An 18,886-nucleotide genomic window follows, 5' to 3' on the forward strand; every position below is an offset into this window, starting at 1 on the left:
GAGGGCAAGGGGTGTGTTGGGATTGGGCCCAAGTCTTCCACTTCTTCTCCTAAGCAAACATTATTATATGGCCCATTTCATTCATTCAAGGTGAGATTTAAGGTAATAATCCTGAAGATTTTCATTTAATAAATATCTGTTAAGTCACTGTCTATCACTTAATGAGGTAACACAATGGTGATTGAGCTTATGGCCCACTGATGAAAGCCAGTGCAATGTACTGGGTAGTGGTGCACTGTGTGGTTGGTCTGCCAGAGAGGGAAGGCGAAGTTAATGCAACACACTCACTGACATGACATGACATCACACAGGCAACACTAGTTAAATCTCTGGTGATATCTAAAAGTACATCTGCAATTGCATTTATTGCCCTGGTGCCGCCAATGAGAACAAATTGAGATCTTTGAGATTGTAACTCCGACAACATCACATAAAAACATATGTATGCACATGCAAAACATTCACGTGTGTAGACACTATAGAAACAAGCAACTACAACAATCCAATACACTTTAAACACAATTTAAAAAAACTAATCAAGTGCAGAGGAGAATAGGAAAGTTTTCAGTCTGCTATTAAAAGCTGTTAATCTTGGCTTCACCAACTTTTGATGTGACCCTCAGAACAACTAGAAGACCTGAGAGAAATGAAACAAGAGCTCTGTTTAGATTTATTGAGTAGGTCAGACTGCTATAACCGTGGAGCAAGTTAGTTCTGGGCTTTGTATATGGGTGGAGTTTGTAATAAATTCTGAAACTAAGCAGAGGCCAGGGCAGAAATCTGAGAGCAGGTGTTGTATGATAAAATTAGTTATTTCTAAAATATTTCAAGAGCACTAAGCAGCAATAACCAATAAGAGCTAGCAAAGAAATGAGTCTGAAGCGGTGTGAGCTAATCACCAATTATCATACAGCTTCATTATTTACTGTCAGCCCTCCCTGCAGAGGTGGAGTGTGCTGAGACCCCCCCCCCCCCCCCCAACTGTTTACTCCTTTAAATGTTCTCTTTTTGTTAGTACAAAGTACAACAAGCTGGTCCATTTGATTTTTGCACACACTTTGATAGTCAAAACCCTTTGGTGCCATCAGAAAAACCCTGTAAAATATTACCTAAATGGGACAATGATTTTAAAATATGATCTAGGGTGATAGTCTGCCCTGCCTTTTGTCAAGCATAATGTGCTAAAATTCAAAGTGTCACAATCAGAAATATTATTTAGATGTGATCAGTGATCAGTGTGATCAGAGGAAACCACTCTGTCTGTTTTCCAGAGTGTTTTTGCACTGCATGGAAAATATAGCTACCAGAGGTATTGTAAGAGAAGATCTGAATGGCTTCCTTGTCTTCTGTCTGATCTCTCCTGTGTTTCCCAACTATTAACATTACTGGCGCCATATGTTTGGCTCCTGTTGCTGCAGTTTACCATGGTGTACGTAGTCCAGGCTCGAGAAAGCCAATAAACAGCAAACTAGCTGGGAAAGCAAGGAGACGATGATGACATAATGTTGCCTGTACTACAAACACTGAACCTATATACACTATAAAACTGGAAAAACCACAGCTGGGCATTACAGCTGAAAGAGGCGATAGACAGATGACGGAGTTCGTTCAATTCGTACATCATCAGACAACATGTAGAACATATCCCATGTGCAGCAGAACTAAGAATGCATCTGATTCATATTACTTCAATATCAACATGGACTTCAGACGAAACATCTGTAAATACTGTGCAAACAGATGAAGGATTTATAGAGAAAAGTTTAAATAAAAACATCATAATGACAATTATGCATTTTAGGTTTCAGTGATCATATAATGTGCTAAAGCCATGAGGAATATGTGACTACACTAAACAGTTCGAATATTATCAAATCCAAAACTAGAAGACCATAAGAACCTGTAAATTTGCACTACTACCCAGAGGTAGTTGAAATATAATGGACATATATCCCCCTTCTTAAACCACAGTTATAGATTTATGACCTTCAGCCAAAACAATTTCAAAAGATTTGTTTTATGGATGCAGAAGAGGTGGGAAATTATGAGCAGGATTTAGAGCAGGAATCAGACCAGCTCACAATGCTTTTTACAGAAGATTTCAGACTCTGGGAAGGCTGTTAGAAAATGAGCGTTTCTGTCTAGACGAGGTAGTGAAAAAGCAACTGGAGAAGTTGGATTGTTTTATTGGCTATAGCCATTTGCTTCCTGGTTGTTTTGGCTTGAATGTGTCTCATGGGAACATGCATACACCTGCTCAGAGTGTGAAAGTGTGTGCATGTAGTTGGAGATGTGATTTGGAATGGAATTTTTTTGTCTGTGTGCAAGTAATGTCTTGCTTGTGTTTACTTGTTGTGCAAAGGCCAGCTGTGTGTGTATGTGACGTCATTAAACTGTCACATCTAGAGGTTATTGAAACTAAATATATTGCATCTTTACAAGTAACAAAGTGATTCTGATCTGACCAGCTGCTGTTTATGAGGAACGTCTTCAGAGTAGCTGAATATAAACACTCTTACTGTTGCAGCCTTGTAATTTCTCGTGAACCTTTAAACTTGTACATCTAAAAGGTGAGAAATAACCCGCCCACTGTGGTGATCAGACACCAAATAGAGTTCAGTGGTTTGATCCCTGCATAAGACATCGTGCTCATCCTGTGATAGCTCATCTGAGGCAACACTAAAATCTGTCCTGCTCACTCATGGTGAGTCATGCTGGATAAGATCATGAGCTAAAACAGCCAACTATAGTGCAAAGATCCTTCCATGTCCTGTGGTTTTTCATAACGGAATACATGCGAGCCAAAGCGACCGCAGAGCTCTGAAGGTAGACCATCTGATTATTTGAAAGAGAAACATCTGTTGAAAGGATGTGAGACTGCTGTGTGTTTGAGAGTAAGTTGTAACAAAGTGTGGCGGGACTGCCATTTGGCTGGCTTGTGCCTGTGTGTGTCCGTCTTTCTGCAAGTGCCTGCATGCATGCATGTGTGTGTGTTTCCAGGTGTTAAAGGAGGGGAGGACAGTGACAGGAAATTCTTCCTGATAGCAAGAACCAAAAGGTGTTGACTGACTGAGCGGCTGGCTGGTTGAAGCACTGTTTTTTGACTTGCTCTCTGGGTGGCTGAAAGCCTGAACAACTGACCGGCCGGCTGACAAACAGAGAATATTATTGGTGGCTTGGCAGCCAGCTGACTGGATGGTTGACAGATGACGTTTGCAAACTGTCAATCAGCTTGGGAATAGGGAGTTTGGGTGATGTGTGGGCACATGGTGGGGGAAGTCCCCGCTAGTGTGTTGTTAACAAGGCTGAAACAACATGATCACCCACTTAGTTTCCTTTTCATATCTATTTACAGCCATGCCCTGCACCCCAAGGAGCCATGCAGCGGACATTATCTAAAAGATTACCAACACAGTGAAAAGCCGGCCATGTTAAAAAGGTGGTCACAATGGAAAACTTATACTGGATTCTTATTTCTACATAAAATAAAACATGTAAGAAAACAAGTGTTTAAACACAGTAATAGGATGAAAATTATAGGTGCCATTTAGTTTTGTGTTTGTCTCATATGCTATTGTTTTATTAGAATTCCCCAAGCGTTGTTTAATGCAATTTTAACATAAATCTTGTTTTTAAAAAGAATTTATTTCCCCTTTAACATGAAATATAAATTATCACTTTTTGTTGTCAGGGCAAAAATGAAGCCTGGAGTAAAAATACATGTGACAAATCAGGCTGTAAGATGTCATGTTGTGAGGGATTATTTCCTGGCAGAGACTTCCATTTCATCCTGCAGGTGATTGGCTGTAAGCAGAGCATAACACAATGCACACACTAATACCAAAACACACAACTAAGGCAAAATGAAATAACGATAAAACAAAAACTTTGACAAAGCCAAATAAAGGCCTCGTCATTACTGTGATGGATTATGGAGCTCAGGCAAATTTTCAGGTCTGTGGAAGTTGCTTTTCTACTGTGCATGACAGAAGTGTGGCCTCTGAAGGTAAGAAAACAAACCCAGATAACAGTGTTGCTGGAATTATTGCAAAGGAGACAATTTATTATACACTAAACTCTTCCTCTGAACAGCAGTTATCCAATCATATCTTAGCAAATGTAACTAGGCATGGCAGGCCTGACATGCTTTCTCCACATGGCGTAGTGGTGTGCATGGGGCTGTGGTAATACGATACTTTAAAGAGTGTGAAGGGGGGGTGTCTTTTTTACATTTGGAAAAGCTCCATTCATGATCAGCATATCCACCATGTAGAAGCTGGTTCTGGATGATACAGTAGCCTATCATAGTTTAGGCTAACGTTAGCTCTGTCCTGCTCTTTATTGAACTTGGGAACATTGTAATCCAGCAATCCCAGCCAAAAAAAGTTATCCAAAATTTAACATTAAAGCAATAAATTTGCCAAACGCATCCGCTGGTTTACCACCTGAATGCCCTTTCTCTTGTAAAGTGAAAACTGAAACATGCTGTTTGGATTTAGGGGGATATATTGGCAGAAATGGAATATAATATAGTAAGTATGTTTTCTGAAAATAAAAATAATTTTCTCCAGATAGATCCACTTGCGTTTTCGTGTCGGCCACTGTAGTTAGCAGGCCTATGCAATGAAGGTGTTGTAAAAACAAAGATTTTTTTAAAGTGAAACATCTTTATTCAGTCACTGGGTCTGGTTGTTTTGGAGAGGAAGAGACCTCTGCGGATAATTCGGCTCCTGCTAAAAATCTCCTGAACGTCTGAATGTTGAGTTAGTAGAGAAAAAGCTGAGCACACACTAGCCGGTGCTGGGCTAGCGGCCTGTCCCCAGTATGTCGAACGGTGTCAGAGAAACACTGATTTGCAACATGGAACTGCTTTATTCAGTGTTTTTATCGGTTTTAATCACCCGGTCTGGCTGTTTTAGAGAGGAAGAAGCCTATGCAGATAATTCAGCTCTTTGTTACAACCTCCTGAATAATGAACACCGAAAGAATTCTAACCGGGAGAATTATCAGATGGTTGCAGTCTGTAATCCTCACCACAAAATGCCGCTAAAGCCCCCTAAATCTCACACACTATTCCTTTACTATACTCTGTCTTTTATGTTTGCATGAAATAGCCCGATTTCTTCTTCTTCTTTTTTTTTTTTTGTTGAATTTTGATAATAGGGCAAACTACCTCACACTGCAGTGCAAGAACAATGGTTTTCTTTCATTCCTGTTTTTAAACAAGTTTGCAGAGACAGCATTTAAACTCAGGGAGCTAACTTATGCTTAATTAGCTAGACAACAACAGCAGATAAAATATGCCAGCAGCAGTGGTACTTTTCACCAACAAAATCAATAGTTAACCTGCTTCTGTCAATGTCTGACATTAGGGACCCATTGTTTGACAATAAAAATGAATAAATAAAATACATTTTTTGAGTTTTAAATCTGGCACTACTGACATTGTAAACTGCACATGTGCTGTGCAGGAGCATAAACCTGGCAGAAAGAAGGAACAGGAACTAAAGGCTGAAGGCTCAGAAAATGGTCAATTGTCATATTTTGTGTAAAGCAAAACCAACGTTAATTCTAATGTAAGCACTAATTTGATTTAGCAAATTTATTCCATGCTATGAGCTCAGAGGGTCAACTGTAACATCCAAATGTGACCACTCCAATCATGCTGAGCGAAATGTTGACCACAACTGAAATTATCTTTTAGCAGTCGTGAACCTTTTCACTCAGAACCATAACAACTCTAACAAGCTGGCTCTCCTGTAATTCTTTCATATTGATTTGGCAAAACATCTTGACTCCTGAACTGCAGGGTTTTTTCTTCCCCAGCTGGATTGGCTTCTGTCTCGTCTGCAGGGAGAAACACAAATTGAACAGTTTGAAGTTTCCCACTGCTGTTTTATTTGAACAATAACAGATCTAATTTCTCATTCTGGACAAGCTCACAGTAAGCTGACAAAATGAAAATCGCTTCAATTTGTCTGTGTCTTTACTTTTCAGAGTGGCCGCCAGTTATAACACAGCGCTTGATGAAAAGGAGGGAATGGCCCAATCCTTGAATAAATACAACAGACACAATGAAATTTGGTGTTGGGTGGCTGCGCAGGCCCTGCCATGGCTTGAATTTGAAATAGAGATTACGAACTTCGTCACTCCAGTGAGTTAGTGGTAAAATCCAAATACTGCCATAAAGTGACTGGTTTGATGTAATCTTGCAGGCAGCAAGTTTCTTTTCTTATCACACTTGTTGACAACTGACACGAAAACCCCCAAAAATTTCTCTCTTCTGATGCTGGTAAATCAGGCATGTTTATATAGGGAAGCTGTCCTAATGTTTTGTCTTCTTTAAGTCTCTGGGAACAGGCTCTATGGTTAGTTAGTGAGAAAAAACATCACAGTGGTTACTTCAAAACAAGTTATATGTGATGTCAATATGCTTACTTATACACAGTTAATGTGTCTTTCGGCAGAATTTATAAAGAATATTCGTTCACGACAGGGCGGGGGCAGGCAGCTGCTGCGCCAGGCTCGGCTCCTTTCAAAGACTCCTTGCGAAGCACTCCTCCGGGGTTTTTGCGGACCTAATTGTATTGCGGAGTTTTGCACAGCAGCGACCGGATCTTTGCTCTCAAACCACAAAAAAATGTGATGTCTCCTTCAGTACATTATTCTATGCTTTCTTTTGATTTTCACATTGGCTAGTCATCCTGTTTAATTTGTCTTCTGATTAAATCTGAACCATTGAAACAAGTTGTAGGAAGCCTCTGCAAGTAATTGGTTGCTGGCAGACACTCTGTGCTGCAATTAAATGGTTAATCAGCAGTACCGTGCACTGTAGAGCTGATGCGCTGCTGGTTCTGCCGGCCTGAATAGAATATAGTGTCTACTGTTGTGTACAGCCTTTATAGACTGAGGTGAGCAGTCGACTCGTAACCCGCGGAACCCGCAGGACCCGCAAATGGACCTGTGGGTTGGGCAGCACTGATCGTCTGTTAAATCAGTCTGTAAATGATATTTTGACATTATTGGCTATTACTGTCATGGCATCTGAAGGTACTGATGCGTTGAGCAGGTGACAGTCCGCGGCCGTTTTCAAAACACACTTGTGTCACACACTCCAAAAGAAACTTGTTGAAACTTTATACAATAATTTATTGTACAAAACGGGGGAAAAAAACGTTGACAAAAACGGTTCCATAATTCATATTAAATTCAAAAGATAACAAAAAAACAGCTACAAGTTAGAGGGAATAGTGATAAAGTGTTAAAACTTGGCTTTGATCCACAGCCTCAGACAGATGCGCTCAAGCTTGCTGTGCGCACAAGCTCAGTTGGTAGGCTATACTATATTTTCACATTTTTTAACAATGCAATTTAAAAGTTTTGATTTTTATTGATAACCTACATTTACCAACAACAAAAAGAAGTAAATAAAACAAAAACAAATATCGAATACCAAATTTTCATAAGGAATACCTACCCATAGAAACAAATATTCGAATATCCGAATATTTGGGTACAGCCCTACTAATTTTAATGTAAATGACTAAATAAACACATTTAAATAAACATAGGATATACACTGTACACAAAGTTTAATTTGTCCCAACCCAGTCGGCAGAAAAAAATGTTGAATACAACATTTAAATGTTGGAGCAGGTGTTTTTTAACAACAACTCACAAAATTTTCCAACTGTACAACTAGGGATGGGTACCGAACTCCGGTATTGAACGAGCCCTGGGGCTACATTCTTCAAGACCGCAGTACTGATAAGCTCTGACCTTAACAGTTCTGCTATCGGTACTTTTTTTTTTGTTTTTAAACAAGATAAACGTTTTCTTGCACATTTATCTCACCAACTCTGTCAATTATCCGTCATTGTATCATAATTTTTGCTATTCTCCCTGAAGACAAGAGATCTGTGTTGCTCACCCTGGCTGCCTGTTGTGTGTGAGTGGAGAGCAGGGGGGCAGGGCTGTTGTTCCAGTGACACACACACACACACACACACACACACACACAAGACAGCGCATACACCAAGTCAAGCTCGTAGCCTACCTTTAGATAGATAATGATGGCGGAGAGAGCCAAAAGGTCAAAATTGTGGCTTTACTTTACAATAGTTGATGCAGACACAGTGCGTTGTCACAAGTGTGACAAATGTTTTGCATGTAAGGGCGGCAACACTAGTAATTTGTCAAAACACCTTGCGAAAGTGCATCATATTCAGAAAGAAATATGTACAGTATTTGACAGCTAGTTCATCTACGTCCAGTCCAGGTTTGTAACATTATGGTAGCAGCCAACACGTGGAGTTAATAACCATTACCTGTTTTGCGACCCTATTTACTAAATAGGGTTTCAGATTTGGGATTTTTTTTGTGTGAATTTTTCAGATACTTCTAAATACATGAATATAACCATAATTATAGCCTGGGCTGGGTGCGTGGGATTTCCCCCCCCCGGTCTATATATCCATACTGATTAATGTTACACCACCATATAAAATACCTAGAATACCAACATACCTAGAATATCTAATATTTTTACTTGTAGGTTAGATTTGTTTATATATGATACAGTGATTTGTTTTCGAGAGAGCTCTACGGTGCGAGCATTTCACTGCATTTGTGAATAAAAATAGTTTTGTGCAAGTAAAAGAAATCATTCAGGAGCACGCTGTGTGAGTACAGATTTCAAACAGCAGCAGGCGAATCCTGTCGGTTGTGGGTTGAACGGGGGTCACAGACACAGACAGGAATACGTATTCCTGTCAAATACGGCGGCTATAGTGGTCCGTGGCGCAAGATAATGGCTTACCAGCGATGGAGAAGCCCGGCTCCAGGTCCAATATTTTCCTCTTTGTTGGTGTCATGACTGTCCAGAAGTACCTGAACAGCAGAGCCATGGCGGCACACAGGTATGTGACATGTCAGAGGGGAAACAAGCCATTCACATTTCTCTCTTTGTGGCAGGTAACGGCCCACAAACCTCAGCGCACTTTAGGGACTGTTCTTTACTTATGAAGGGACTGTTCTTTACTTGTCAGGGGAGGAGGGTGGCTTGTTGATTTTTATTTTATTTATTTATTTTACTTTGATCCCCCCTATGTTAATCACTTCTTGATGCTGTTTTTGAATTATGAATAAGTCAATAAGTAATTTATTCCATTGAAATATCATTGATGTATTATAGAAAAGTGATTTATCTTTTTATAAATGACAAAAGGCACATCCGCCTCATTTTTGCTGTGGTACCGTGATACTTTCACTGGTATCATACCGTGGGTCCCAATTTTGGTACCGTGACAAGACTATTATTTTATGTATTTTACATTTCAAGTTGTAAAAAGTAAAATGTTTTGTTAAAAAAACATTTTGTTGCATAATGAGAATTGAGAAAATAAAGCAATTTATGTTCTTAATTTGTTTTTTTCTTTCTCAAAAAGTATCGATAAGAGTACCGTTAAAATACCGGATCAATAAGCAGTATCGATAAGAGTAGTAGTACCGTTAAAATCTTAACGATACCCATCCCTACGTACAACAAATGCAGGTTTTTTTTAGGACATGTCCAGCCGTATTTGTAGTGACAAAAATGCTGGGTTTTTTTGGGGTTTTTTTTAAACGGGCTGCCCCTTGAAAGTCAGAGATGCAGATAATCAGTCAAAGACCCCTCATTCGACTGAGATTGCTTCAAGTCGAGCAGTCGTTTCTGTTTGTTTTTTGCTAGTCAGTGGGATGTGTAGTGTACTTCTGGGGATGTTTTGGTCCTAAGATTTTGCTGCGAAGTGAGCGCTCTTGACTTTCACAATACTCTTTGGTACAGTCAGCAGTGGATGTGATCCAACAGCACAGATGGGTGGGGAATGGGACTCCATGAGGCCTCATTTACACCACAAGCGATGCGTTAGCAAAGCGGTTGCAAAGCGGTCAACAAGCGTAGCGGCAGCACACATGTATTCACACCAAAACCAAACAGACGCATTGCGAAGTCACCGCTGCTGTCCCATCGAAATACAAACCACACCTTAACAGTTGGTGGTAGTAGAAGAAGAAGTGAGTTTGGACCCAAAACCCAGGTTGGACAGGTTTGCGCTAGCATGTGCATAACTGTCACAAAGCATACATGGCAAAACTGTATTAGCTACTTAGGATTATCAAAGCCAATTGCTGTGGCGACCGCTGCCCATGCCTCGTCCTTCCTTCGGTTGTCTTTATACAATGGATGTCGGACATTAGGGTTGTGACAATAACTGCATCACCGCAATACCGCGGTCACGTGATGCCTACCGCGGTGAAGAGGTCATCACCGCACAAAAAAAAAAAAAAAAAAAAAGCTGATTCGTCATGGCAGCGGATCTGGTTCCCAAGCCAAATGCTAAAAGAATACTCCAACGATTTGGAAGTTATGCCCTTTCACTATCATTTTTATATTCAGACAACATGATGGATATCGTTTTTGTGTGTCTGTACGTCCAGTGGCTGGGTCTCAGCGGTTAGCATTGTGGTCAGTACATCCTGCGCTGTGATCCACGGAGGGATACACCGGTGAGCAGGCACAGGCACAGACGTAGCCTGTAAACAAGACTCAGCTGTTTATTTAGCCTAGCGATATCTCCGGACTATAGTAGCTGCAATGGACGACTCTGAACGCGATTTTGAGGAGTTTCTTGGAGCGGACACAGACCCAGAGCCATACCTGTTTGAGCCGGAGCATACAGATGAGGAACTCCCAGGTGTTGGATGCTGAGTGGGCGAGAAGAGAGGCCACAGGCCAAGGGGAGACGGAGATCAGGGGAGGACTGGTGGTGTAGCTGTGGGGCTAGCTAACATATTCCTATGGAGGTGGAATCATTTTGCTGCACACAATGGGATTCGGTGCTACCATCGTTGGGGAGATATATTATCAGGAGGAAAACCGCCACAGAGAGTGCATCACAAGGAGTGAAAACTTTACAGCAATCACTAAGTTAAACTGGAAAAAATGCCCAGGCCCGCAGGAGCTCATGAACAGCTTTCAGTCAAGTGAGTAATATCGTCCGTGTCGTGTCTCTGATTGCTTTTACAGAGTGACCTAGCGTACCTGTCCCAGAGCCAGCTGCAGCTGTTGCTCACCGGTGTATCCCTCCGCACAGGACGTAAACACACTATAGTTCCGTGTATCGAAACTCTTCTAAAACGACTAAAACGGACTCTCGTTTTTTGAATTAATGTTTAAACACGTTTATTTTAAATGCACGTGCAGAAATGCCAGCTTCAGGGTTTCTGTAATGTTTATTTGTTCACTTTTACTGTAGGCAACGATATCCATCATGTTGTCTCAATATGAAAATGATAGGGAAAGGGCATAACTCCCACATCGTCGGAGTATTCCTTTAAGTCGCCAATTTGGGCACATTTTGGATTTGTGCCAGATGACAAGGAGCAGCCAGTGAATTTGGATGAGGCAATATGCCGTATTTGTCGGAAAGATGTATCAGTTTCTCGAGGAAATACGACGGGGTGGGGGCGCGGTATGGTGGTGATACGTCACTCTGTCACCGCTGTGAGAAAAAATACATACCATCACAGCCCTATCGGACATCATAAAGGTCAACATGCTTTTCGACCTCCTTGATTAATCTGTGGTCGTCCATCTCCAAAACATGAAACATGTAGCTGTCAGGTCTCGTTTGGTCAAGGGGGAGATGTCTGCGGTGGCCGAGAGAGGTCACAACACACGCAAACACAGTTTTCGAGCTTGCTCACGAAAGCAGCGCAAGTCGAGCAGCGTGTAGAACGGATGCGGCGTGAATGCTCTAACCTGTTAACATGCTCGCTGAAATAAAAATGCGAGTAAACAGCGACCGTTCGTGAGCGCTATGCGAACAAATCGCTTGCGGTGTAAATCAGGCCTAAGGCTTCAAAATAACATTATCTTCCCCCTTCTGCTTGGAAGTGGTAACTTTACAGCTCACAGGTGCTTTATACAACACAGTATTTGGTTTTTATTTGATATCTAGTGTTGGCAAAAAATGTTGCACATTTCTTATCTATTATTAGTACCATTAGCTTGTTTACTATATTACATGAACACCACTGCCACACTGAACGTCCACTGAGCCAGATCAAACTTTAAAACTTTTTATGGCAAAAAAAACCCTGAATTGTTGGCTATTCACATTAAATGGCCGAATCTGATTCGACTGACAAAAGTCTGAGTTGGATACAGCCCTAGTTTTTCATGACAGTTTGGGACGTGTCCAGCCGTATGTGTATTGACAAAAGTGGGTGTTTTTTAATGACAGAATGAGACATGTCCAGTTGTACATGTAGCAACAAAAGCAGGTGTTTCTTCACAACAGTTTGAGACATGTCCATCTGTCTTTGGGGCGACCAAACCTGGTATTTTAAGCCAAAACATGTCTTCCTGACCCTAACCAAGTGGTTCTTGTACCTAAACCTAACCAGGCTTTAACATAACAAACTCAACAAAAAAATTAAATTGTAATGTAAAAAAAGTTAAATTTTAATACATCCACTGCACATGAAATGTACAAATGTAACATATTCATGCTTTGCAGAAACACACAATGGCAGCATTTGTTTCGATGATTGAAATGTTTGTCCCTGAACTACAGGACTCCACAGACTCCTTCTCCTCTGTGATAAGAAAAGGTGTGATGGGAGCTTGAACAGCCGTCTGACTAGACATTTGACTTATTTAGATAAATTGGTCCAGTGACTGCTGATAAGATAATACTGCACTGCTCTTATTGTGGTACATCTGTGACTTTTTGTAAGTGCCATGTGCATCCCCAATGCTGCGTGTTATCGGTTGCCAGCAATTAAGAGCCGCACTGGCCTCCTTCATTTCCTCTGAGTACGAGATGGTGTAAGAACAGCAGGGAGGGTCACTTTGGGCAGCTGAATGCATTTAGAGGGATGAAAGGTTGTGTGTGAGTGTGTGAGTACGTAGGTTTTTGTGCTACAGGCCTTAACTTGGCATACTGTTCCTGTACTTTGAAGCTAACAACTCAATGAATTGACTACAGTGTTAGCAATGCATATGTGCGTCATGCTCTCTCTGCTGCCACAGGTCAGATTAAAACTGGTGCCAGGTTAGAGAACACTGTAAAAAATAAATACAAATAAAGCAAGTTAGAAGAATTAAAAAGATATAATATTTTTGTAGCAAAGGGTCTTTATCATATCGATAAGAATAAAAACTTCCCCAGCCAGTTGGACATCATCAGTCTTTGTTTGATAAACTGTATACCTGACAAGCCGAGCTGCAGAGGAGGATATTGAAATTTACAGGCAGACTTTTAAAAATGAACAGCTACTGTAACCCCTCTGGTGATCTGATGAAAAACACTGTTCCAACTGTGAAAGTATGTGAGACATGGCACGGAGCCATGTAAAACATATCACAGTGAGACTAATGACACTGGGACTGATTCACTTTAACGTGTGTTATCTAAATGAGAGCTGTCCAAAATGTTGCGTTCAATAGTCAAGGTGTTTTTGTGAGAAGAGTCTCTTTACTCTCCATCATATTAATGTGAAATGTAATCCAAATGCATCACAGCTGGAGCATCATGACCTCTGACATGTAAAAGGAAACGTGTCTACCGGCTTTAGAGATTTTCATGTCTGAATGGTGTAAGTACACAGAAGGAAACATTCTTTCTATCATACTGAATTAACATTGTAAGTATAACTCTGTTTGATTATAATCAGGATCATTTGTTAATAGTTTAGCCAGTGTATTGGCTGTGATATGCACTTCGGAAAAGAAAAAAAAGAGTTTTGCATACTCGTAGTAAACTGAAATGATATTTGGTAATTGACGGTCATCAGTTAGCAGGCACTGTGTGACGAGCTGAGCCTGCTGAACTTAGTGCCCTTACATTTTCAGTCATACTACTCAGATGAGAGAAAGGGCTGATTTATTGGAATATAGCCTAACTTTTCATTGGTGGAAACCACCCAAACGGTAATAAAATATCCAAAATTAAGCAACCCACCCAAAACAATTTCTCCCGCCCAATAAAAAAAAGTAGCCCAGTCTGAAAACAATTGCTGTAGTTGTGCAGGCATAATTCTCCTGTGTAATGAGGAATTATTACATATATGTTGGGGTGCAATCACTTTCAGTTTAACTTCCAGATTAAGTGTTCAGGGTAAACTGACGACACAGTTGCCACCTTTCGACCTTGGACTTTATTACCATATTCTCAGATATCATTAAAACTTGGTGTAAGTATCATTGGCCAAAGCTACAAAAACAAGACCCAAGACCAAATAAACCAGAATTTTCCCTCTCTAAAACAGATGCCTCCATCATGGATGACACATGCCCACACTCAGATAGGCTTTTGACTTGCAGGCAAATAAGATTCATTTTTAGAATCAGATCTGTTATTCGCACTGTTATTTGCAAGTGATTTTGTGTCCAGACATCACCAACCCATCTGCACTGGCGTGGTAACGACGCAGGCTTCAGGAACTATTTAGCTACATTGGTAACTTCAAATGCAGAAGCATGAGAAAAAATAGAGGTCCGAAATTTCACCCTCAACACAATCACACTGTCAAGTTGTCACACCAGACAAACTCCAACATAGCACTTTGTAGCAGCACAGATTCTGCTCAGCACTCCCTTCACCCTGGATCTGACGTTTTTTCATAGTGTGTTGCATTGTGAGTGATGCAAAAGACACAATCCAATTTGAATGGTCAGAGCAGAGCGTCCTGACTGAGATGCCGACAGAAACGGTATAGCATCATCGTATTTCTTTATGTGATACCCATCACTCTGATTTGCAGTGCCAAATCTGTCAACTAGCCAAGTGAAAAATCAGTGCTCTGACCATGATACATACAGTATATGAATTATGTCCTGTTCTAGGAATGCATCCAAATGGAACTGCAGCCAAAGATTCAGGTGCAGTACATTTACATCTGGATATACACTGGTCCCATCTAACAAAGTAATCTGTCATTGTGCCCCATGTGGAGAGCGGTCCAACATGCCAAAGTATTCAGGGGAAAAAAACCCAAAAAAAACAAAAGAAGAAGTCAGCTGGATTAACAGTGCTGACCGTATATCATGGGAGTGGTTCCCAGATGATATTCACACCACAGATATCCAACTCCACAGGGAGATAAATTATCAAGAACTGGTAAACCAGTGCCTGTCGGGATGTTCAGCTCCTCATGAAACATCACATATGGCAACATTTCTTTGAGTATTTGTCTGAACATGAAGACACCCACATATCTTTTTCAGAGCCTGGATCCCACGGCTGGTCACAAACACCTGCTACACAGATCACTGATATACTGAATTTGTATGTTCAAAGGTATTCTATTTTCAGCACCCCACAAAAACTTTATGTCTGTAATTTTTTGCCTGACATTGACTTTTGACAACGCCGCATTTGTACAGCTGAATGTTTCTTCAATCATGAATCAAGCTAACGGTGGAGCACTTTAAAATGCCAAGACGCATGACGGTCAAACGGATATTGAACCACGTTTTTCAGTGTTCCGAAAGCTTCTCTGTCACATTTCTGCAGGATATAAAGTGCATTTTATGTCCTGCACACTGCTGAATACATTTTAAGACTTGAGTGTGTGAAACATCAGCACAAGCCAGCTCTTACCATACTGAAGCACTGATATATTTGCTTTGAGACAAAATGATCCATTAGTGTAACCATTTTATATAGCTTTGGTTTGGATGCAGACCACCAGCAGATGCTTTGTGTATCATTATCATCAGCGCGGTTGTAGCTGTTCATGAAACCTTTTATAACTTGGCCATGAGAGAGGCTGTCCTCATGTCCAAAGAATATAAAGGCAAGACCAGGCTGAAATATAGATCTATGATTGTGGTTACACACTACTGGTAATAAAACGTTTTCAAGGAGTTACAGATTGTGTCGAATTATACTAATTTCGCCAAGAGACTGATTGGCTTCTGCACTGGAGAGTGAATCTTGGTCTGGCAGATCTGTGGGAAAGCCAAGTGGGTGGTTAAGTGCTAAAAATTATCTTCTGAAACTGTGCCACAAATTCCTCCCATTGTGGAAGGTCCTTGTTAAGATTAAGTCCTTGTTAAGAAGTCAGTTATTGCCATTGAATTTTAAATCTTATTTTTCTTTGCCAGACATTTGTCACAGGACAAGATTTGCTACTGTATCAATATTATGTTGCTCCTTTACTGCTTTGTAGTTTGTTGAATGAGTGCACAAATACTGTATACTCCAATCAAAGTCCTTTTTGGATGGTCGATCAGTATCTTAAACTTTGCGTCTGACATTATCAATAACTGTCCATAATGAACAATCCAGCATTCACACCCACTTCATGAAGCAATTTATTCGGTGCATGAAGGTAAAAAAACAGGGAGAGTTTAAACATATCACTCATGCTCTCGTGTTTCTTTCTATACACCACTATTACTGGCATTTTAATGTATACAACCAAGTGCAATACTGAATATCTTCCACATGAGATTTCTGAAAGCTTGCGACTTTATCCCCACTAGAAAAATTACTGCATCGTTTTACCTCGCCTTTGGGTCAGGCCATTAAGAACAGCTATAAACACTTGACCTTCTGTCGAAGATGGACAGCATGTCCTATGAACTAGTACATTTCAAGCATAAACCTTAACCTCTTTAGCATCTTTATCTGTTGTAAGTTTTGTCTGATTAACTACTCTATAAAGTTTAATGACAATTTGAGCAGTGGCATATGGGCCATTAAGGGTGGTGGTGCACCACCCCTCCTGCACTTCCAATTGTGAAATACACTGCAATAGCTACAAGGCTACTTGACCAGGCTGGTCAACCACCAAATGCGCGCCTGCCAACTTCTAGCTGGTCAGATCAGCTAGTTGCAATGATGGCTACGTTTCCCAGTTAATTTGTGAGTGCAGATGTTGCAACATAAGATTACAGGAATGTTCATAGTAATAACCTATATATTTGTGAATTCAGGTACATTTTATATACCTAAAATTATAAGGTTATCGTCCACTAGCAGTGTTCAAGGACCTCCGTGCCACAGCCAGCACAACTTGCAATAGGCGCACAAAGCTTTAGAGAGCCGAGAACAAGGGCAGGCAGGTGTCAAATCTGTACAGAGCACGTTAACACAAACACCAACATATCCGACAGTAAGGTAACATTCAAATCCCAAGATCCACTCAGAATGATTTCTGTGACATGACAAATACTGTTTAACAATACAAAAACGGCAAAATACACAGAGCTACCTTTAGGGCCATAGTCCCACCCAGGAAGTCATTCCTGTAATGTCATGTTGCAACGTCTGCTGTTATAAATTAACAAGGAAACTTAACCGTCATTGCTTCTGAACTACTGAGTTTAGGCAGATTAGTCTGATAAACAGACACATTTTTTTTATTTGTTCTATGCTGTGTCAAACTCCCCCAAAACCTACGTAGCAGCAAATGTGTTACATTTCTCTACAGTGTATGACTAAAACAAACAGACACGAACACACCCACACATTTCTTCAAATGACAGACATCTGACTGTATCAGAGGAAACAAACTACAATGGAACGTCAAGCTTCAACATCCCAAAAAAACATGGCAATAATTTTAATTTTTAAAGTAAGATAAACTTTCCCAGAGGTCATGACGACACAATGTGTGATCACAAACACTTTATATATACAGCTTAATTGTTAAGAAATGTGGGAAGCATTAAATACACTTATTTGCAGGCCTCAGTGTAATTTCTTATTCAGAACAATGATTGTTGACTCAACCTTGACTCACTCCTAGCAGTCTAACTGATGTTAAAATTGTGGATATGATTCAGAATAGCTGTTTCACTCTGGTTCTGTTCAGTAGCATGGTTCAGTGTAACACCCTGAGCATGAGCACTGTGAGTTTTGTTATTAATGGTTTCATTTCATTTCACTGGTAATACAATTCACTTGTATTTACCATTAAGAGAACTTTATTCACTCCGTAGTTTCCATTAAGTAGCTTCAAAAATGAACCAAATCTGGATTCTAAATCATTGTCAAAAACATACTCTTCAAAGTCCTAATTTTGACTCTTAATTGAACATGAAGCATGTGTCATTTTTAGTTGTCTATTCAGGGGGAATACCATTACATCATAGCCAAATACTTGATTTTTCCCTCCAGAGAACTGGACAAGTGTCTGTGTCTAAAGCAACACACTGCTGTGTTTCTTGGCACCAGTAAATCTCAATGTAATTCCCTGACTCAACTTTGGCTGCAGTCCCGGAAACATACGCAGCATATGGTAGACATGACGATGGAGCTGAGGAACAGCGTTAAAGCGCTGCGAAGAAGAGGCAGGGACGGCTGCAGAATGAACACAGGAAGGGGGAGAAGAAGCCAAAGGGATGGATCAGCAAAAGGAAAACACCAAAATTTGAATACATACAAACTAAACATATAGCTGTGGTACTTTCCTATGATTACACCAACACTGGTGAGATCTGAACAAACCTTAACGATTTAGATTTATTTACAATGAACTCACAGAAAGATATAATGTAGGTGACGTCTTTCATTTTGGCATACTGTGCACATTGCGTTCTGCAGAATGTCAGTGGAGCTTTGCGTTGTGCATCAAATCTACAGTAGAAGTGTTTTGCACAATTTGATGAGTTTTCTTGTTAAAGTTGACAATTATTGTCCCCTGTGGAAACATCGAGCTTCAGCATGTGTGAATGCGTCTCTTGAAAAGTAGCATAGCCACAAGCCCAGTGACATCATGGGTACACACAGTTGGTGCCCTGCACTTGCAAAATGTCTTAATCAAACCTCAGTATTACTGTAACTAATCTAATGCAAGCACCAAAATCACACCACAGATGCTATACCTG

At 40.4% G+C, this 18,886-nt stretch overlaps 1 long non-coding RNA gene across 2 annotated transcripts in view; it reads right to left on the bottom strand.

The window, feature by feature from the left end:
• The window catches only part of LOC125893294 (uncharacterized), a 153,979-nt gene that overhangs the window by 85,532 nt on the left and 49,561 nt on the right, over nucleotides 1–18,886 (bottom strand). Inside the window, exon 3 of one of the 2 annotated variants that reach the window (XR_007449855.1) lies at nucleotides 18,137–18,359. The exons of the other annotated variant lie outside the window; for it this stretch is intronic. This is a non-coding gene — a long non-coding RNA (uncharacterized LOC125893294). Of the gene's footprint in view, nucleotides 1–18,136; nucleotides 18,360–18,886 lie in introns of those variants that run through there. 2 annotated transcript variants of the gene reach the window in all.

The sequence above is a fragment of the Epinephelus fuscoguttatus genome, linkage group LG8, assembly GCF_011397635.1.
Source record: "Epinephelus fuscoguttatus linkage group LG8, E.fuscoguttatus.final_Chr_v1".
Classification (NCBI taxonomy): domain Eukaryota; kingdom Metazoa; phylum Chordata; class Actinopteri; order Perciformes; family Serranidae; genus Epinephelus; species Epinephelus fuscoguttatus.